Below are 23,736 nucleotides of genomic sequence, written 5' to 3'. Positions count from 1 at the left end.
GACAAAAGTGATCTTTAAATAAAAAATTTATTGTCTCTAGAGAGACAATAGCTAGTATTAAAGACATATTGTCTCTAATCTGAGTGTTGTCTCTAGAGAAACAAAAATGAAATTGTCTCAAGAGAGATAAAAATGAAATTGTCTCCTAAGAGAGAACAATGCTTGTGTTATATGTTGTCTTTATAGAGACAACTTTTTAAGACAATAATCTTTAAGGCAATATTTTTTAAGACAATAATCTTTATGACAATAATTTTTGAGACACCCCCTTAAAGAAAATATTTAAGACAATACACAAGTTTTTTTTTGTCTCAAGTTAAAACAATTTACACAAAAATTGTCTCAAATATTGTCTTAAAACCCCCCCCCCCCCCCCCCCCCCTTATAACGTAAATGTAAACAACCCAGTATGGGGGTAGATTTCACATAAAAATTAAACATGTAAACGAAATGCTCAAAATTTAACATTTCTAATCTAATGTTGGCATGTTGGCCCTATTTAAAAATCAATCTAATTATTAGTAAATATAAACATAATATAAATTTAAAATATAAAGAGGTTTACAAACACCCAAAATATATGTATGGTAAATAAATAAAAATATAAATAAAGTGGATGTATGGTAAATAAATAAAACATTTTTTACATTTTTTATATTTACTCCATAAGTCACCTTATATTTAAGTACACTCAAAAAAGAGGTTTTATTTAGGTGAAGTGTATGGCCCAAATACCATGGACCAAATTATTATTAATACCATGCAAAAAAAATTATTAACTCTAATATTAGTATTGACCCATGGTATTTAGATACAATGGTATTGACCCATGCTATTCAAGTGGAATGCAGACTATTTAAAAGGGGGAATTAAACGACAATAGATCCATCTTTACTCTACATCTACTTAGCATAGAGTAAAAAATATTTGATCCCTTTGGGCGCTTGGTAGATCAAGAGTAAAGATGGATCTTCTAATTTAACATCACGTAAAAAATTTAACTCCGTTAAAGTATATATATATATTTATATATATATATATATATATATATATATATATATATATATATCAATTATTAATTCTAGTAATTTTTATAAATTACTACTAGTAGTTTTTAAGCTCTGGTATTATGATAACTCATGGTATTGACCCATGGTAATACCATGGTATTCATGTGAGCATAGACTATTTAAAGGCGGAAATTCTATTAACTTAGATCCATCTTAACTGCGGATCTACCAAGTGCTTGATACTGATAAATACACTTGATCCCTCTAAGAGCTTGGTAGATGTGGGTTAAGATGGATATAGGTTGGTGTTTATGATAATGAAGATATTAAATAGACTTAGGAAATTATATTGTAAGAAACATCTTGAGGTGAATGGTTAAAGCTACTTTTACTCACTTCACAAAATTTAGGAAAAAATACCAATATCTCCATTAATATTGGTTTTTCTCATTTAACACAAAAAAATTCAAAAAAGTGAAGTCCTATCACTCTTTCCACACACTCCCATAGTGGATATCGTCGCTGACCAGATTTCCCATGAGATACTGCACTCTTGGATATAGATTTTCATATTAATCTTGCAAACCATTTTTCAAATGTTTCTAAATCTGATATGTTCATGAAAAAGTTATAAGGTACTGATGTTGGATTAGTTGTTTGAAAAATATGTTGGTTTGTAGCACCTTTCATATTCTCTAGTATTCTTAGTTAAAGAATGCGAGACTTATGATGGTATCGAATTATGCTAATAAGCAATATAGATTGGGAGAGATGTACTTATATTTTATTATTTAATTAAAGATTTCCAATTAAAAATTATAGTAAATCTACATTTATATATTTATATATTGATTGGAAGGCTTGTGACTATGGAGAGTTCTATCCATTAGATCCCCTTTGCGCCTTTGGGATACCTACGACTTTCTTATATTATATAATTGGGGCATGCTAAGTGTTAGGGTGTTGGCTTGGATTTGCATTTATTGTAAGATGAGAAATTAGATACCTCTCTGGCATATCCTTATTTAAAATGGATCAGTGCTCATAAATATATTAATTCAATGTTCGGTTCAAAAAGTGATGTTGCATACAATAATGCCATAAATTTGTATCCCATACACATGATAATTCATTATGGCTCTTTCTTGAGCAGATATGTCAACAATCTGTAGGCATTGAGCAATGTCATATATTACATTCCCATAATAGTGCAATTGGATGGATTTGCATGGAACTCAACTTCTCTCTTATTTTCCATGATAAATGGAGCAAGTTGAGTCCATAAGTTATCATGGAAAATAAAGCAGAAGTTGAATTCCATGAAAATCCATCCAATTGCAGTATTGTCACTACTACATAAAGGGGGGTTTTAAGAAAATATTTGAGACAATTTTTGGGTAAATTTTCTTAACTTGAGACGAAACAAAACTTGTGTATTGTCTCTAAGCGGGCATCTAAAAAATTATTGTCTTAAAAAATATTGTCTTAAAAACTTGCCTCTATAAAGACAATATATAACACAAGCATTATTGTCTCTTAGGAGACAATTTCATTTTTGTCTCTCTAGAGACAACACTCAGATTAGAGACAATATGTTTTTAATACTAGCTATTGTCTCTCTAGAGACAATAAATTTTTTATTTAAAGATCAGTTTTGTCTCTCTAGAGACAATATAAAACAGTGAATCCAGAAATATATCACCATTAAAATAAATCGATATAAAAACATTTAATAAAAAATAAACTACAAAATAGTTGATTAAATCATGCTAGTGCACACTGGAATTGAACCACCAACCTCCTTGTAAGGCAGGCATTCTTCCATTGAGCCAACACACTTTAAAGAATTACGTGAAGAGTTATGGAAAAATTTTATTATAATTCTACCGAAACAATGGAGATGTCGAGGAGCATTGCTACTTGATACTCATCGAGCAAGTCTCACCCAAAATGTCATCTCTTTAGTATGTAGTCAGGAGGCTTGTAAAGTCCCTTAAAGCAACGGAGCTGCCAAAAATAAATGCTACAGTTTCTTTTTTTTGGAAACAGCGAGGACATTTTCTACTCGTCCAACAAGCCATCCCAAATTTCAGATCTTTTCAGTATCGGTAGTGAGCAAGCTTGTAAGGTCCCTCAACAAGCACATTGATATACTCTACATGATCAGGAGAAAGCTTTGTTAGCTTGGCACCCAACTTGGGAAAGTGCAGAGCAGCCACCTTCTCATCTAGATGCTTAAGTAGCACATAGACCTTCTTCTCATACTTCCATGATCTCTTCTCTTTCCAGAGCTCTAATTGAGCAATGACCTACAACAAAAAGTAGAGATTATCCACCATCTATGGAACATCCACCTATGTAGAAATGGACAATGCACAACAATATAATCAAGGGATTGGTATGCCTAAGCAATCTAGTATGTACAAGAAATGGTGGCAGGGCATTAGAAATATTTACCTGGTTTGTAAAGGAGCAAGACATGACAAAACTTGGGTGGCCAGTTGCACAACCCAAGTTCATCAAATGTCCCTCTGTAAGAACAATGTTGCCACTGTTGGTGTCGGGGAACACCCAATTATCAGTCTGAGACTTCATGGTAATCTTCTTAACACCAGGGAAAGTTTCAAGGGCTTGCATATCAATCTCATTGTTAAAGTGACCGATGTTACAAACAATGACATTGTTCTTCATTTTTCTCATTTGATATACAATGATGATGTCCTTGTTTCTAGTGATTGTCACAAAGATATCAGCAGTGCTAACTACATCCTCAATGGTGAGAATAGCAAGGCCTTCCATAAGCGCTTACAAGGCACATTTAGGATCAATCTCTATAACAATTACCCTAGCTCGAGCAACTTTCAAGGTTGGAGCACAACCCTTGCCAACATCTCAAAACCCACAAAAAACAACAACCTTACAAGCAATCATGACATCTGTGGCTCTCATAAGATCGTGTAGGAGAGAGTGCCTACATCCATACAAGTTGTCAAACTACAAAAGAAGAAAGAGAATCAGAATCAACACAAACTACATCTCAAATAGAAAAATTTTGAAGAAAAAAAAGATCTGAGAAATCTGGCCCTAGATCTATAATTCACAATAATTCAAAACTTTGATACAAGTCCAATCAGCTTTCAAAACCTTAGCTAATATTAACCCATCATAACCAGATAATTGAATATATGTAAATGTCCTTGATTTTAAATATGAAGATGCTTCTACTCCCACCATGAACTCACATTGATTTAGCACCCTGAATATTCAATTTTTTTTAATGTAGTGGAAACTAGTGAATCCTAAAATGTAATGCAATGCAAGCTAACTATAACAAAAGAATCATGATGTGATCTCAATGACACTGAAGAATCAAGGAAACTAACAAGAGATGTGAAACTCATAACATCATGAATGAGACCAAACTTCCCCCAAGGCCATATCGGATCCAACATGAGGAAGCTCGTATTGCATGATTAATATTAGCATTAAGATTAAGATATATCCTAATGATCTAAACATATATAAGATAATATTGTCAAAACTGATAAATAACGGTGTGAAATTTACCATATTATACTATAAATGTGTATAACAACTTGATGATAAGATCCTAACTGCTTTGAAACAACCACAAAACTCATTGCTAGAACCAAAAACACAACAGCTAATCATGATTCCACATCTCAAACACCCTCACAAGATCTAAACAACAACAAACCTAACAGAAAAGTGTGAGTTCAAAAGAAATGAGAACAAATTTCAAATCCAAACCACAACACCTAGACAAGATACTACTTCAAAACACCCTGACTAGATCTCAAAAATCACGCATCTACTTGAAAACATCTATTAAAAAACAACAAGTGACAAAGAAATGAAGCAAGAATCCAAGTCCAAATCACAACATATAAGAAATATCCCATTTCAAAAACTCTAGATGAGATCTCAACATCCCCACCACGCCCACCTGAAAACATCTATTAAAAAACAACAAAATGTTTATGAAAAAGCACAAAGAGCATGGCTATGAGATTAATTGGTAAAATTGGAAACTCCTATGACATGCATGACCCACTCTACCATATGTTGCATGAGTTTTAATGTAATGGGGCTAGGTACAGGGAATGGGGATTTCTGGCAAATAGCAATAGATCATATGCAAAAATATAATCAAGGGAATGGTATAGCTGAGCAATCTAGTATGTACAAGAAATGGTTGCAGTTCATTACAAATATTTACCTCGTTTGTAAAGGATCAAGACATGACAAAACTTGGGTGGCTAGTTGCACAACCCAAGTTCATCAGACGTCCCTCTGCAAGAACAATGACACCACTATTGGTGTCAGGGAACACCCAGCTATCAGTCTAATGATTGATGGTAATCTTCTTAACACCAAGGAAAGTTTCAAGACTTTGCATATCAATGTCATTGTCAAAGTGACCGATGTTACAAGCAATTCCATTGTTCTTCATTTTCCTCATGTGATCTACCATGATGATGTCGTTGTTGCCAGTGGTTGTCAGAAAGATATCAGCAGTGCTAACTACATCCTCAAGGGTGAGAACAGAAAGGCCTTCCATAAGTTCTTACAGGGCCCAGATAAGATCATTCTCTGTAACAACGACACTAGCTCCAGCGACTTGAAGGCTACAACACAACCCTTGCCAACATCTCCAAACCCACAAACAACAACAATCTTACCAGCAATCATGACATCTGTGGCTCTCATAAGACCCTATGGGAGAGAGTTCTTACATCCATACAAGTTGTCAAACTACAAAAGGAGAAAGAGAATCAGAATCAACATAAACTGTATCTCAAATAGAAAAATTTTGAGGAAAAAAAGATCTGAGAAATATGGCCCTGGATCTATAATTCATGATAATTCAAAACTTTGATACAAGTCCAATCATCTTTCAAAACCTTAGCTAACATTAATGCATCATAATCAGATAATTGAATATATGTAAAGGTCCTTGATTTCAAATATGAAGATTCTTCTACACCCAACATGAACTCACATTGATTCAACACCCTGAAAATTGAATTTTTTTTTAATGTAGTGAAAACTAGTGAATCCTAAAATGTAATGCAATGCAAGCTAACTATGCCAAAAGAATCACGATGTGATCTCAATGACACCGAAGAATCAAGGCAACTAACAAGCGCAGTGCAACTCATAACATCATGAATGAGACCAAAATTCCCCCAAGGCCACATCAGATCCAACATGAGGAAGCTGCTATCGCATGATTAATATTAGCATTAAGATTAAGATACGTCCTAATGATCTAAACATATATAAGATAACACTATCGAAACTGATAAATAGCGGTTTGAAATTTACCATATTATACTATAAATTTGTATAACAGCTTGATGATGAGATCCTAACTGCTTTAAAACAACCACAAAACTCATTTCTAGAACCAAAAACACAACAACTAATCACGATTCCACATCTCAAACACCCTGTCAAGATCTAAACAACAACAAACCCACCAGAAAAGTGTGAGTTCAAATGAAATGAGAACAAATTTAAAATCCAAACCACAACACCTAGACAAGATCCTACTTCAAAGCACCCTGACCAGATCTAAAAAATCACGCATCTACCTGAAAACATCTATTAAAAACAACAAGAGAAAACAAAATGAGGCAAGAATCCAAATCCAAATCACAACATATAAGAAATATCCCATTTCAAAAACTCTAGAAGAGATCTCAACATCCCCACCATGCCCACTTGAAAACATATATTAAAAAATAGCAGAATTTTTATGAAAAAGCAGAGAGAGCATGGCTATGACATTTATTGCTAAAAGTGGACACTCCTATGACATGCATGACCCACTCTACCATATGTTGCATGAGTTTGAATGTAACGGGGCTAGGTACAGGGAATGGGGATTTCTAGCAAATAGGAATGGATCATACACAACAATATAATCAAGGGATTGGTATGCCTGAGCAATCTAGTATGTAAAATTAATGGTTGCAGGTCATTAGAAATATTTACCTCGTTTGTAAAGGACCAAGACATGACAAAACATGGGTGGCCACTTGTACAACCCAATTTCATCAGACGTCCCTCTGCAAGAAAAATGATGCCATTGTTGGTGTCAGTGAACACCCTCCTATCAGTCTGAGGATTGATGGTAATCTTCTTAACGACATGGAAAGTTTCAAGGCCTTGCATATCAATATTGTTGTCAAAGTGACCGATGTTACAAACAATGCCATTGTTCTTCATTTTCCTCGTGTGATCTACCATGATGATGTCATTGTTTCCAGTGGTTGTCACAAAGATATCAGCAGTGCTAACTACATCCTCATGGGTGAGAATAGAAAGGCCTTCCATATGCGCTTGCAGGGCACAGATAGGATCAATCTCTATAACAACAACCCTCACTCCAGTGACTTGAAGGCTATATCACCACCCTTGCCAACATCTCCAAACCCACAAACAATAGCAACCTTACCAGCAATCATGACATTTGTGGCTCTCATAAGATGATTTGGGAGAGAGTGCCTACATCCATACAAGTTGTCAAACTGCAAAATAAGAAAGAGAATCAGAATCAACACAAACTGCATCTCAAATAGAAAAAATTGAAGAAAAAAAAGATCTGATAAATCTGGCCCTAGAACTATAATTCACAATAATTCAAAACTTCGATACAAGTCCAATCATCTTTCAAATCCTTAGCTAATATTAACCCATCATAACCAGATAATTGAATATATGTAAAGTTACTTGATTTTAAATATGAAGATGCTTCTATACCCACCATGAACTCACATTGATTCAACACCCTGAAAATTGATTTCTTTTTTAATGTAGTGGAAACTAGTGAATCCTAAAATGTAATGAAATGCAAGATAACTATGCCAAAAGCACCATGATGTGATATCAATGACACCAAAGAATAAAGGAAACTAACAAGAGAAGTGCAACTGATAACGTCATGAATGAAATCAAAATTCTCCCAAGGCCATATCAGATCCAACATTAGGAAGCTGGTATCGCGTGGTTAATATTATAATTAAGATTAAGATATGTCCTAATTCTCTAAACATATATAAGATAATATTATCGAAACTGATAAATAGTGGTCTAAAATTTACCATATTATACTATAAATCTGTATAACAATTTGACGATGAGATCCTAACTTCTTTAAAACAACCACAAAATTCATTGCTAGAACCAAATACACAATAGCTAAACAAGGTTCCACATCTCAAACACCCTAACGTTGATGTACAAGATCTAAACAACAACAAACCCACCAGAAAGAAAGTTGATGTACAAATCTGAATTTGCTTTCAAGCGACAAACACAAACAAGCTTCTTTTCGAAATCAAAAGGTAGAGAAGATTATGACACTTTATGATTTTGAAATAAACACTCGTTTCGACACTAGAAAGTGACAAATTCAAACCAAAGGTAAAAGTAAAAGCATAATCGACTGTCAACAGCAAATAAACTTTCTCCTAAGATCAAAATCGACACTTGCGACAGATCTAAATCCAAGGACGACAGTATGACTATTCTACTTTTCCAATGGAAAACTGTAAATGATGTAACAAACACACAAAGAACATCTACAGTCTTTTTGTACAAAGGAGGCGGAATTAAGGCAAAGAAAAGGGGTTTTTTAAACAGACACACACTGATCACAGGCTACAAAATCAGAGACAAAACTGAAAAAATGAAGCAAAGAACCTCAGCTGCACAGGGCTAGTCTGATCAGCGCACCCGTTACACAGAGAAACTGAATTGCACCACAGGTATCCCTCTCAGGAACTGCGTTGAAATGCAGAATCTCTTCACTGTGCCTGTGCTGGGGCAGAAACGAGACTTCTATCCGGGTTCTGGGTCACGGTTTGCAGTTTAATCTATGGTTTTTGGCCGAGTAAAAGCAATCAGTAATGCACAATCAGAGGGTGGATTTAAAGGAGGTCTAAGAGCTATCACAAAGGGTAATCAGATCATTTGTGAATCAACTGTTCAAATCATAAACAAATCCAGTGAATGGATTGAAGTAGCAGGTGTCTACTTTGCATTTGATAATGGCAAATGCAGTTCGATTGCTACTTCTGTGTTTATGAAACAAACAACAAGAGAAACACAAACAAACTAACTAGACACGATCCCCAGTGGAGTCGCCATTTTGTTAACGGGAAAAGTGTCTACTCAGAACGCCCCTATCCCACTAAGGTGTGACAGTACCTTAGAAACAAACAAGGAAAACTACTTTCGTATTCTTCTTTATGAACTATAAACGAAGAGGAATAGAATGAACCAACCTGTGTCTTGCGCTAGTCCTTTGATCCAATCTCTCTCCTCTTTGGCAGCTTCCAGATACCTGCTCTCTTACTTGCCCAGCTTCACCAAGTTCCTGTAAGATCACAGAAGAGGAAAACTACACAAAGACATGGATTTACATTCATAAATAGCTTAGGATCAGATTTAAGCTAAACATGCAAATATAACAAAACATCATTGGTACACAAGCATGTAGGAGAAACTCAAATAGTTTTATTGATATAACAAGAAGGTCCAGGAGGAGTTACAACCGATGATTCCTGATCCAGCATCAACCCCCCAGCAAAGGAATCCCCTCTTCACCTCCAACAAAGCATAAATCACCCAATACACTGATCTCTATCTCAAAACCTACAACAATTCTCTGCAATGTACAAAATTCCAGCCTCTGGATCTCTGGGATGAGGGATCCATATATAGATGTATGAAAAGAGGATGAGTCAGCTTATGATTTGACTAGTGGCCTCTCTCTGTCAGTTCTTGCTTCCACTTGGAGACTGAGAGCCTCTTACTCATCCTTGGTCGAACTCAGTGAGGCAAGTGTCATTGGGGAAGATTCTGTAAGCTTCCATTGTCTATCCACCTCGCAGAATGACACTGCCATTTGTCATTTCCCGCTCAACGCACCCTGGTAGTGCATTTAGGTGCATTGCAACGTACCTAGCTAGTGTACTGGGGTGCTATGCAACGCAGCTAGCTAGTGGAGCAGCTGAAATGATCTTGATTTGACTGTTTCTTAGCAGTTTCTGGTGGAGAACTTCTGGGAGAAGCTGTAATTGGTTGACCTTGTCCCTCTAGGTGTAGGAACAACACTTTTAGGGACTTAGGATCCCTTGGTTTATGGACATTTCATGCTTAGAGCTGTAAGGCACAAAAATGTCTATAACACTTCTCTTGAACATACTGGTGACACTGACATGATGGGTTGGTAGTGTTAACCCCAAATGTGGATGGTGTGATGGACCAATGGTGATATGACCAGTGAACGGAACAACCCAACCCGACTCAGATGCGGAGTGAAAGTGTCATGTTCAAGAGCGACTTGTTACCAATAAAGTTTCTTCAAGTTTTCTTCCCAATTTTTCCCCAGTCATTGCTGACCGGTACCTCTTTATTTTTGTCAAGCTTGAGGAGGATAACATATTCTTGTTCTATGATTCGCCCTTCGGGCAATCCCATCGCTATGTTTTAACGAGCCTAGCGATAGTGAAACTCATTCTTGTCTGTGTGGACAAGTTTGTTGCTATTAGGTTTTAACGAGTCTAACGACAAAGATAACTCGGTCCTTTTCAATTTTAGAGAGTCCGAAAGGGACGTAAAGAAAACTCCAATAATCCTTTTTCATCATATAATCCCTTAGCTCCGAAAAAGTATAAAACAATACGAAAGGGATGAATTTTCGGTAATTTTAACGAGCCGAACAAGACAAGCGCTCGATCTTTTTGTGTAATAATCCCTCAGGTCCAAAAAGATTAAAATCTAGAGGAGGGATAGCACTTCCGGTCACTTTAACGAGCTAGAGAGGCCAATTGCTCAGTAATCTTTTCATATTTTACGAGTCAGATGAAAAGAGCTTAAAGGAGACTCGTTTTTCAAGAAACGAGTGATAAATTTGGGTAGCAGCTGATTCCAGGTAAGGTTTGGAATTTTCCAATCACGGCAGTGTCACAAGGATGGCTAACAGGATCACTCTTCGTAGCTGTTCCTCAAAAAGGATAAACAATCAAATGAAGGTGAATGATCAACCAAAACAGAGTGGAGGTGATGATGAGAACACGACCAAGGTTTCAGAGGCTGATGATAATACATTTTTTTTTTCTTCTGAATGTGACTAATTCTATTATCGTACAAAACAAAGATACAAAATAGAGTACATTGGGCAAGGCTAAGAAATTTTGCCTGTCAGCCCTTGCCTTGCCCTGCTATCAGTTCCAAAATTGAAAAGTTCAAAATTGGAGTTGTTGCTTGACCATTGCCGACACAATTACATAACATGTATTAACTGAACAGACACCAGGGCCTTGGAATGACCTGGACAAAGACAAAAATACAGCTGGACAAAGATAATCGACACCTGAACAATTACAATTGACACCTGAACATTACAGCCGACACATTGACAGAGATAATGCCGCCACTTAGCCGAGTTATACAACGAAATCCCAACAAAAATAGCAGAGATTACCGAGGCGAGTTCAATCATCTTCAGTAGTCTGGGGCGCCTCTTCAATTCGGCACCCGAAACGGAGCATGTCGTCGGAGTCAGAAAGCTGGATGACCGCGTCTGGGCTTCCCTCTTGGGCTGGCCTGCTCGGACCAGCAAGTGAATAACCAGCATGCATAGAAGGGCCAGCGTCCGGGTCGAAATTGGTTGCTGGGCGCTCAAGATCCGGCCCATGTTCACGTCCAGGTGCCAACCAACCCGTTCCAGCTCCAACCGGAAGGCACGCAATTGGAGATTCTTCTCTGCTGGAGCGCTGCCCATCCGGCCGAGGCTCGGCCTCCATGTTCTGAGTGACGCCAGGCTCTATCATTATAGAAACAACCAAAGTGGAATTAACTTGAGGGCAGGGGAGCCAATACCTGAGCATTGGGAGCTCCATCTGCCCTTCTTCAGAATATGGGCTTCTGCCATTATGCCCTCCCTCCTCCTCATTGGTGCCCTGAAATCTCTGAGGCAGTGACGTTACCTCAATGGAGGAAGAGGGTGAATTATAATCATTCTGCTGCGGGAGGGCCCTGCCTCTAATTCCCCCTCTTCGGCTACCCATTCGCGGCCTTTCCCTCGGCATTACAGCACTCCTTCCTCTCTGGAGACCAACACAAGCACTCTGAGCTCCTACAGTTGCAAGAACCAACACCAGCGCCCTCAGCTCCACACCATTGCAGGTGGTGTGCTTACCATGCTCATAAACCGGCGGAATACCCCTCAGATTCTCACTCCCATTTCCGTCTGAGCGGAGCAGGGTCTCACTGCAATGTGCGCACATATTCTTCTGTCGATCCATCTTGCTCTGTTCTAAACGTTTCTCTGCATCGAAAAGAATCTTTCTCCCTCAAGCCGAGTAGACAAGCATTAATGCCGTCGGCCGTCTGCATTCAAGCGGGTTAATACCCTGCTGCTCATGGTACCATCGGACACCATAGGCATGCCACCTGCCCACGTGATGGCGCGCGCCATTACCATATCCCCTTTGCACCCGCATCCGGGAATGATGATAATACATTCACAATGGTTATTTACCGGAAATTGGTTCATTTTTTAATGAGCTTAAACTCTAGGGGAAACATTTGCTCATTGCTTATGTTTAATTTTTAACGAGCTTGGACTCCACGTAAAAATTGCTCGATCTAGTCGTATAATAAGGATGTCTCATTTAAGATGGCATTTTTTCAAAGCTTTGCCCCGCATCCGTCCTTTATGCAAGTTAGGAAACGACCAATCCTATGAGTTTAAAGGGTTAGAGGACCTATAAATTTAAAAAAATAAATGGTTGCTCATCGCTTCCATGCCAAAAGGTTTGCATGCCCCTAGGTATAGCGAAAAATTTCTAGGTTACCAAAGATTGTTCTATCCATACTTCAGATAAAACACTTCCTCGGCGATGTCTACCGAAATAGACAAAGGTGAGTGGTGGAAACTGCCTCCACTCACATAACTTTGACGGAGGAATCTTATTCCAGTCTAAACTCATAAACTAGTCATATATCCTTCGCAAAAACCTACCCTATACCCAAGGTTTTCCTGCCGAAACAGACCAGGGTGCATGCCCCCTGGGTTTCAGTCATGTCCTCCTGAATCACTCGCGCTCATCAGGTGGATGGACTGGGGATTGATGAGACATTCCTTGCGTGAAAAGACCATTCAGGGATGGTATTTGACTATTAGCTATGTGTGAGCCAGGAAACGATAGCTGGTCTACGAGCTTGACCACTCTGCCTTCATGCGGAAAACACATTACTCTAAATAGTGAGGAGACAATGGCTCCCATGCTATAAATATAGTCGTGCCCAAGGAGTAGATTATAATCCAAGGGTCCTTGGACTACCATTACATTCATGTGAACGATTTTCCTTCTCAATGTTATGGTCACATTGGGAAGGATCCCTAACGGTTGACTGGTTCCTTTGTTGAAGCCTGTCAGATTTCTCATCTCAGGCAGAAGCGATGGTGAACCAAGCGCTTCCCAAGAAATTGAGGAAAGGATAATCACAGAAGCCCCTTCATCTATGATGGTACCGGCCATGATGATTCTGTATATTTGAGCAATGATTTGAAATGGTACACTAGCCGGTAGACGGGGTCTGCCTAGTAGGTTCCAATCGAAGGAAACAACTAGGTTGCTTGTAGGTGGGACCGAGTAGACGGTCGGATATGACCCTGACTGTTATAGACATTTTTGTGCCTCGCATCATGGAGCATGAAATGTCAATAATCACAGGGATCCTCAGTCCCTAAACATGTTGTTCTTACCCCTAAAAGAACAAGGTCATCAAACAACAGCACTTCCAATCAGTTCTCCACCTGAAAACACTTCAAAACAGGCTTATTTTGGATCATGTCAGCTGCTTAACTGAGCTTCTGCGCTGTAATGCAACTGTCCCACTCTGTACCTGCGCTGGAAGTCAAAAGTAATGAAGGCTACCTGCGCTGGGCGAGATTGGCCAAGTGGCATAGTCATCCTGCAAGGTGTCAACTGCCCAGGAAGCTTCCAAACTGACACTTGGTTCATCAGATTCGCCTTGTGATGAGTAAGAGGTACTTGATCACCATGTGTAACCAAGGATCTCCAAGTGGACTCAAGAACTGAAGATTAACTGAAGAGGGAGAGGACACTAGTCAGCTCTATGCCAGCCTCAAGCTGACTCATCCTCTCTTCTTCTCTCCTATATATAGAGCTCTTCTATGAGGTCTAAGGAGGCTGGAATTTTATGTAAAGCAAGGAGGTGCTGTTGGATTACAGTTAGAGCTATTGGGTGATTGTTTTACTAGAGGTGAAGAGGAGAGTTCTTGCTGCTGGGGAGGTGCTGCTGGATTGGAGCCATCATTGGTTGTAACCTTCTCAGAACCCTGTTACTTCTATCAATAAAGTTTTGCATGTTCTCCTATATACTTGTATTGCATTGATGTATTGTATTTACATGTATATTTGATTCACTCTAATCCATGCATCAGTTATGAGTACTTGTATCTTGTAGTTTCCTCTCTCGTTTTGTGCAGGGCTTGTGTGTAGCTGGACCGGCAAAGAGAGCAAGGAGCTGGGAACAAGAGACAAAGAGAGAGGATCAAGATCGACTAAGCGAAGGATACCAGGTTGGTTGATCATTTCTTCCCCCTCTCTGTACTTTCATAAAGGATAACATCAAAGCTTTGCTTTCAGTTGTTGCTAAAGACTATCACCTTTAGAGTAGGGATAGGGTCATCCGCATCGGATACTTTTCCCCACAACAAACTGGCGACTCCGCTGGGGAGCCTAGTATCTTGTTGGTGTTTGTAGTATTTTGCTATTCATTTCTTGAAGAAAAGAGTACCAAATCGAAAAGCTTTTGACTATATCAAAAGCGAAGTAGAGGGACTGCTACTCTTGCTCATTTGCTGAGCAAATTCAAGATTTGAAGAGCTTATCTACAAAAGACTCTTTACTCTTTGTGATAGATCTTCATCATCTTGATCATACCTTAGCCTGTACTTGACCTATAGCTTTTTATTTCATCAAAAACAGTGCATTTTTGAGCTTTTTATGACCCGGAAAACTTTGTAGACGAAACTCTCGTGAGTCAGTGCAGGCTGTACACAGGCAGTCTGCATTACAGTGCAGGTACTCCCTTCGGGAACTGCGCTGAGAGTGAAATTGGCAGACTAGAACCTGCGCTGGTCCAGTTAGCCCTTGTCTTGCTCAGTCTTCCTATTGTGTCTTGGCCCTATTTGCACTTGTTTTTGGCTGATTGCTTGCTGGTTATTGTACTTGATGTAAGCCACTTCTCCTTGACATTATTCCGCCTCAGTTGTGTGATGAAACTATGAATGTTCTTTCAGTATTTCTTGTTTCAGTTACAGTTTCCCATTGTGAAAAGCGAACCAGTATAGCTGTGACCTCTTAGATCCTGAACTGTAAAAGTGTCTTTGTGATCTTATGAGCTAGTTTTATTACTGTTCATGGCTGTTTGAGTTTGTTTGTTTTTCACTTTATGGTTTGAATTCATATATTTTTAGTGTTGAAACAAGTACCTGTAAAGCGTTTTTTCATTTTAGAAAAAATTGGTTTGTTTACACTTCAAATTGAATTCGAAAGTCATACAACAGTTTCCCTTTTGTCTACATCAACATTAAAGGGAAAGAAAAGAAATACATGCATCTTGCATTTGCATTTTGATAAGTTTGGGTGTCTGATCTAGGAGAAAGTGCATTAGTTTGTGTTTGGTGCTCTGTGTGGAAAGATATTGTTTTTCTCTCCCCTCAGTAGTTAGGATTTTCAAATCTAAAAAAGGATTGTGAAAGCTTGCTTATCATTTTAGTTGCATTTAGGAATTTGTACCAATACATCTCCTGGTGATCCTGAAAGACAAACTGATAAACAAGATCAACTTAAAATATATTGAATGAATCTAAAAACGCATTGTAACATAACGCTCACAATAGAGGTCTAGGTAGAGACGTGTTCCGGCGTCGTTAAACGTAGTGACTGTCGATCTCTACGAAGGTGGGTGATTCCTCCTGAGGGACGATAGCACTAATACGGACTTGTGCTCCCGCGTACCGTCGCGTATATTGGGAGATCCCTATAGGCAATTATCCTTTATCCTTAGGAAGCCGTGTCGACCGCCCTACTAATCGCGATGCAGTGAACACAACATTCACGAAGATCGACCACCCGTACCGTAAAACGTATTCTGTGGTTTCGCGAAAGGTTTGGCACACCCTCTGCCTAGATCTCCAGAGCAGTTTCTTTTGGCCTTTTTCAAACTCTATAACTGAAAAGGTCCAACCGAGCATTTGTCACTTCGGGCTCGTTAATACATCGAAGGTGACTAGAGTCATCTTTAGCTTTTTCTCGACTCTTAAAACATGAAAAAGCAAAGTTGTGTCTAAAAGCGTCTAATAAAATTCATTCAATACGGAAACATAATTCCCCTTTTTGTATTTTAGTTGATCAAGTAATCCGCAACCGTGGAGGAAAGTCAATTAAAACCCCGTCGTTCAGGGAGGCTTGCGAGTCAACCGCCTTTGTCTCCGGAACCGAGAGTAGTACGGACAAAGCGAACTCGCTTGACCAGGTCAAAATCTCCTTTTAAAGTTAGAACGGAAGTTCCAACAACATCTGAGATTCTGGTCACTCCCAATATTTCTGGAATCCCTGCCTCTATTGAAGAAGTTCAACAGCAACAGAAGGACAGTGGTACTGATCCTAGTCTGAAGACAAGTACTTGCATAACTGAACCAGTTCCATCTGAAACCGGTCCATAGAGTCTTGTTGTTCAAACGACTGTCGCTGTCAAAGCAACCCCTTCTTCGGCACCAGAAATATTTTACGGACCTGACGGTCTTCCTCTTCCTCCTGGTCTGATTGCAATAGAGGAAATCGTAGAGGACCAACAAGCAAATACTCCAATTCATTTTGGAGTAGGTACCCCTCTTTTTCCTTCTGCATCAGAAGTTTGTCTATCACCACCAGAAGTTCCTGAAGAATCATTAGGAAGTTTATTGGATAGACTTAAAATGTCTAAACAACCGTCGACATCTAGGACTGTGCCAAACGACACAGCGACAGCAGAAGTTCCTGCTCCTAATTTATCGGATCTCCAGAGCAGTTTCTTTTGGCCTTTTTCAAACTCTATAACTGAAAAGGTCCAACCGAGCATTTGTCACTTCGGGCTCGTTAATACATCGAAGGCGACTAGAGTCATCTTTAGCTTTTTCTCGACTCTTAAAACATGAAAAAGCAAAGTTGTGTCTAAAAGCGTCTAATAAAATTCATTCAATACGGAAACATAATTCCCCTTTTTGTATTTTAGTTGATCAAGTAATCCGCAACCGTGGAGGAAAGTCAATTAAAACCCCGTCGTTCAGGGAGGCTTGCGAGTCAACCGCCTTTGTCTCCGGAACCGAGAGTAGTACGGACAAAGCGAACTCGCTTGACCAGGTCAAAATCTCCTTTTAAAGTTAGAACGGAAGTTCCAACAACATCTGAGATTCTGGTCACTCCCAATATTTCTGGAATCCCTGCCTCTATTGAAGAAGTTCAACAGCAACAGAAGGACAGTGGTACTGATCCTAGTCTGAAGACAAGTACTTGCATAACTGAACCAGTTCCATCTGAAACCGGTCCACAGAGTCTTGTTGTTCAAACGACTGTCGCTGTCGAAGCAACCCCTTCTTCGGCACCAGAAATCTTTTACGGACCTGACAGTCTTCCTCTTCCTCCTGGTCTGATTGCAATAGAGGAAATCGTAGAGGACCAACAAGCAAATACTCCAATTCATTTTGGAGTAGGTACCCCTCTTTTTCCTTCTGCATCAGAAGTTTGTCTATCACCACCAGAAGTTCCTGAAGAATCATTAGGAAGTTTATTGGATAGACTTAAAATGTCTGAACAACCGTCGACATCTAGGACTGTGCCAAACGACACAGTGACAGCAGAAGTTCCTGCTGCCAATCCAACGATGTTTGCCGGCATACCAGCCGTCCCGACTAGCTCTCATCAGCTAGAAGGAGTCCACCCAGGCACTATTATGACAACTTGGTCTGTTCCAGTTTGTTCTTCCGGTATAATACCCGGTAATTCTTATGTTGAAACTAGACAAATTGATCCCTTTGGGAATCAGTTTGGGCCATCCAGTCCTCAAAGGCCATCTACACCCTTGAGCTCCGGATTGTTACCGTATGGGGGGCAATATGCCCTTTCACTTCCCCTTCCGGGGGGATACCCATACGGCAGTTTTCAACCACATTCAAGTTTAACTGAGGTAACGACGAGTGGTTGGGTACCTATGTTACCCCAACAACCAAGAGTTGTATATTCCATGCAACAATGTGTACCTATGTCCAGTATCCCGACGACGCCAGCAATTGTAACCGTGTCGCAAGTTCAATCGATGCCTGTTGTATGTCAACCCCAAGTTGTAATGCAACAGCCTATTGACCCTGCAACACAGCCACAATCGCCAACTGCCGGGACGACACAGATACAAACGGGAACCATAACCCCGCATCTTGGTCCGTCGGTTAGTGTCGCACAGCAAAACATGGCTTCACAACCATGGATGGTGCAATACCAACAACCTCAGTTTCAACAGGTGTACCAAGGGTCTGAACAATAGATCTTTGCAAATAGTGGGCAACCCTATATTCAGAACGGGTTAAACCAACCACTTTACAGTGGCCAAGCCCACCAGCCATATCAATCATATCAACACCAGTTGCATTATGCTGGTGTGCAAAGACCTACTACTCAGGCGATTCCATCATATCCTGGGTATGCCTCGCCAAACCTGAATCAGCAGTTGCCATTCGTGGCGACCTTAGAATTACTAGATTTACATCGATTGACGAACGATCCAATCGCCTATGCCCATTGGTGGCCAGCGATTCCTCACAAACTTCCTTCGGACATTCCTAAATTCAATGGAAATCCGGGCGAAGACCCGTCGAATCATGTGATGACATTCCATCTGTGGTGTTCGTCGAATACCTTGAATGATGATTCGATAAGGCTTCGCCTTTTCCAGAGGACATTGACTGGTCCGGCGGCCAAATGGTATATTGAATTACCTAGAGCCTCTTTCGACAATTTTAGTTCCCTAGCCACGACTTTCTTAACACACTTTCAGTTACCTATAAGGTACGAAACTGGAACAGAAATCTTGACCAATTTCAAGAAGACAACAGCCACACATATATCTGATCATATACATGAGTGGCGTCGTCGTCGCAGAATGGTAAAGACCTATGTTCCAGATCAGCTATTAGCTGAGTGGTTTATAAAGTCGCTTCTGCCGGCAATAACAGAAGATGTGGCCAAGGGAGGCGTCGTAACAGAGGAGCAAGTTATTGCTCGTGCTCAATATTTGGACTTAGTGTATACTCAGTCGGGCACGCTCTATGATAAGATACCTGACGCCCCCAGACCGGAATTTTCAATCCCTCCTCCTCCCGGATCGAACAGTGACTCTCATGCCGGTGACGGCGTGATTGGAACTGCAAACGCTAAGTCGACAAGGGATTCGAATAAGAAAGCCCGTAAGACTTCGAATCAAAAAGCAAATCAGGAGATTCTTGCTTCGGAGGTAAATGCTGTATCTACGGATAAAGACAAAAACTCCAATCAACCAGGAAGCAAGAAGAAACAAAACAAAGGGAAGAAGAAGAAACAAGGTGGATCATCCCCTCAAAAAACTTCTTCAAACCCTCCTGGGCAAAAGAAACAATTTCCTCCATGTCAAATATGTGATGAAAATCATTCAACAAAGAACTGTCCGTTCAAGGCTGAGTTAAAGAGGTTCCTAAAAAGTTCCCAAACTTCAGCTGTGTTGACTGATCCGTTTCCCACCCCAGGTCAGAATATGGTTGATAGTGGAAATGCTTCCCCGTCTCAAGTGCTTATGCTGTCGGTTTCTAAGCAAAGTGATGCTTTGATCTCGACTAGGAATAAAGATTATGGGAATCCGCCGGTGTCGAACGACAAAGGGAAAGATCAACCCAGTAGTTCGACAACGACTTCGGCAGAAGTTGTACCCCCCCTCACGCATGAATTAACAATAAAGCCACCTAAGGGAGTAGTCCACAAATCGACATTCAACCCTCGCGCCAGAGCGGCGCAACACTATAATATAGTGGAGGATTTGGCCCAATCGCCATCTGCTATGTCGACTCTTGAGGTACTACAAAATTGCCCATCCCAAAGACAGGCATTGTTATCTGCAATTGGTGGAGTGGATCCTAAAGATTCCAGTCTTCTATCCTTTGATCACAAAGGATATGATCCTCAGTTACCAGCGCAATTAGCTTTCCTTATTCAAGTGAAAGCACTCAACAAAACTGTTCATAGAACGATTATTGATGAGGGCGCATCGACATGTATCATGTCGATGAGTTGTTGGAAAACTCTTGGATCTCCAACCTTGTCGCGATCTTCGACGACATTGAAAGCATTTGACGGTAGATCGTACACTCCGTACGGTATCCTAAATAACTTTAAGGTTGAACTAGGAGGAAAAACAGTGGAAATTGATGTCGAAGTCATTGATGGCAATCTTGACTATAACATCCTACTGGGAAGACCATGGATATATGCCATGGCAGCTGTAGTGTCGACATACTTTAGGAAGATCGCATTCCCATTTGAAGGGGGAATTACGATCGTCGACCAACAGAATTTCCTCCCTAATGGTTCACAAGTTACTGGAAGCATTCCCCTGATCCATGGGAGCGACCATTCGATAAAAGATATAGGAGTAGGCTTGCTAAAAGATCCCACAATGATGGGAACTTTCGCGTTGCCACCTCCTTTCCATGAAGGGAATATCCCGTTTGTAGCAACATGCAACATGATATCTTCATCGAAAGTCGCAGAAGACAAAGTCGTCATGGATCATCAAGTGGTATTGCCTCCTAGCCCCATTGAAATATTGTAGCAATCAATGTTTCAGGCATGGGAGGTGAGCCCAAATGAACGCTCGTCAAGCGTTTGGGTAGATAGGTCCGAAGAATATGGTACCCCATTAGATCCATGGTCAAAAGTTCATGGGACTGACGAAGGAATCTTACAATCAATGATGATTGAGGGGGCACCATGGAATGATCACCACCATCGTTCCCTTCTTCCAGAGTGTGAAGAAGAAACTCATCACGACCTATACCACCCTTCAGTGTTTGAATTCCTAACAAATACTGTAAATACGGTGGATTCAGAGAGAAACCTATCCAATATTGAAGAGACAGTAGCCATAAACATCTCGACGAAATCTAATGTTGTTGAGAATATTCATGTCGGCAAAAGTTGTTCCCCTTCAGAACTGGAAATATATAGTGCTCTCTTTCGCGAATTTAGAGATGTCTTTGCATGGTCATATGATGAAATGCCAGGCATTGACTCGAGCATAGTTGAACATGAGATTAAAATGTATCCTGATGTCAAACCAGTAAGACAACGGCTTCGGCAGGTACATCCGAAGAAAGCCGCTGCCATTAAGGCGGAAGTTGAAAAACTCCTCCATGCTGGATTCATCTACCCGGTTCCTCTAACCGATTGGGTATCGAATATTGTCCCTGTTATGAAAAAACAAGGGAGGATAAGAGTGTGCATCGACTATAGGGATGTGAATAAAGCTTGTCCAAAGGACAACTACCCTACACCCTTCATCGACCAGATAATTGATGAATGCGCCGGATGTGAAATCTTTTCCTTTATGGATGGATTTTCCGGGTATAATCAAATAAATATCCGCCCACAGGACCAGTCTAAGACTGCATTCATCTGTCCGTGGGGCACATTCGCTTATCGAAAATTACCCTTTGGTTTAAAGAACGCAGGGGCGACGTTTCAGAGGGCAATGAATTATGCCTTCCATGACATCAAGAACATTGTTCAACCTTACCTCGACGATCTTCCGGCTCATTCGCGGAAGCAGACCGATCATCCGCGTCATTTGAGAGCAATATTTCTACGTTGCCGACATTACAAGATAAGACTCAATCCGCACAAGTGTGTGTTTTGCGTCGGTTCTGGTCGTTTACTTGGCTTTGTGGTCTCTAAGGATGGGATTCGTCTCGACCCCTATAAGGTTCAGGCAATCATTAATTTGCCTCCACCTTCAAATTTGCTTCAGATTCAGAAACTCCAAGGGAAAGCAAACTTTCTGAGGAGGTTCATTCCAAATTATGCAGAACTTGCCAAAGGTTATACTCGTCTTTTGAAAAAGGATGTACCTTTTGTCTGGGACCAGGTTGCGCAAGCTTCCTTTGACGCTCTGAAAGATTGTCTAGTAAGAGCATCATTAATTTACGCCCCGGACTATCAAAGAGATTTTAACCTGTATCTAGCTGCAGCAGATACGACCATTGCGATGGTCTTAGTGCAAGAAGTCGATGGAATTGAACATCCTATATATTATTTAAGTAAAAACTTAAATGATACAGAAAGTAAATATTCCTATGTTGAAAAACTAGCACTTGCTGTTGTTCAAGCGATTCAAAGGTTTCGACATTATGTCCTCTTTAGGAAAACTACCGTTTTGTCAGATTGCAATCCCATGACATATATACTGTCGCGACAGTTGCTTGGGGGCAAATATTCAAAAAGGATAGCCATCCTTCAAGAGTTTGATTTAGATTTTGTAAAATCCAAATCGAAGAAAGCTCTAGTTTTTGCGGAATTATTGTGCGATCTCCCATCATCGTCCAACGATGAAACATCAGAAGAGTCAATCGTGGATGAAAATTTGTTTCTGATATCAGTAAGCGATGAGTGGTATGGAGATATCATTGTTTATCTCCAAACCCAAAAATTTAGGCCTAATACCTCACACTCGGAACGGAAACGTATACGATACCAATCTAAAGACTACATGATCATCGGTGATACACTTTACCGTCGTGGCGTCGATACGGTTCTGAGGAGCTGCCTTACCCATGAGGAGGCCGAAAAAGCCCTGAATGATTGTCATTCAGGCGCGTGCGGGGGGCATCAATCTGGATATGCAACAGCACAAAGAATCTTACGAGCAGGATATTTCTGGCCAACTATGTTTAAAGATTGCATAATAGCTGTCAGAAGTTGCCATGCATGTCAGATCTTTGATAGCAAAACCAGAAGACCGCCCGCACCCTTACAGCCAATAGTTGTTGTTGGGCCCTTCGCCAAGTGGGGCATCGATTTCATGCAATGTAACCCCACCTCGACCGGGGGGCATGGGTATATTATAGTCACTGTTGACTATTTTACCAAATGGGCCGAGGCGATGCCTACATTGGATAACACTGGTGAAACAGATGCCCTTTTCTTTTTCAATCATGTAGTCGCCAGGTTCGGCGTTCCGCAAGCTATAGTGACAGATCATGGATCGCATTTTCGCAATCACATGATGGTTGAGTTAACTGCCAAACTAGGGCTATCACACGACAGCTCTACCCCGTATTATCCACAAGCCAACGGACAAGTTGAGGCGATCAACAAGGTCCTGAAGCGAATGTTGCAAAGGATGATCGGGGTTCACAAAAGAAGATGGCATCTAATCCTGTACTCAGCATTATGGGCTTACCGAACCTCGGTAAAGAACGCCACTGGGTTTGCACCATTCCAATTGGTGTATGGCCTAGAGGCAGTCTTACCGATCCAGTGCGAAATTTCGTCTCTTAAACTCGCAATTGACCTCCTCCCCGGAACCTCAGAAGAAG

General features: G+C 40.3%; 1 pseudogene; it reads right to left on the bottom strand.

The window, feature by feature from the left end:
• Positions 1-3,109: 3,109 nt before the first annotated feature.
• On the bottom strand, positions 3,110-7,373 carry LOC149182947 (adenosylhomocysteinase pseudogene; annotated as a pseudogene).
• Positions 7,374-23,736: the final 16,363 nt, after the last annotated feature.

The sequence above is a fragment of the Pinus tabuliformis genome, chromosome 3_2, assembly GCF_031772625.1.
Source record: "Pinus tabuliformis cultivar Carrire ecotype Pingquan chromosome 3_2, CPIR1, whole genome shotgun sequence".
Taxonomy (NCBI): Eukaryota; Viridiplantae; Streptophyta; class Pinopsida; order Pinales; family Pinaceae; genus Pinus; species Pinus tabuliformis.
The sequence above is the reverse complement of the archived record's forward strand: the minus strand, read 5'-3'. Positions and strand labels throughout refer to the sequence as shown.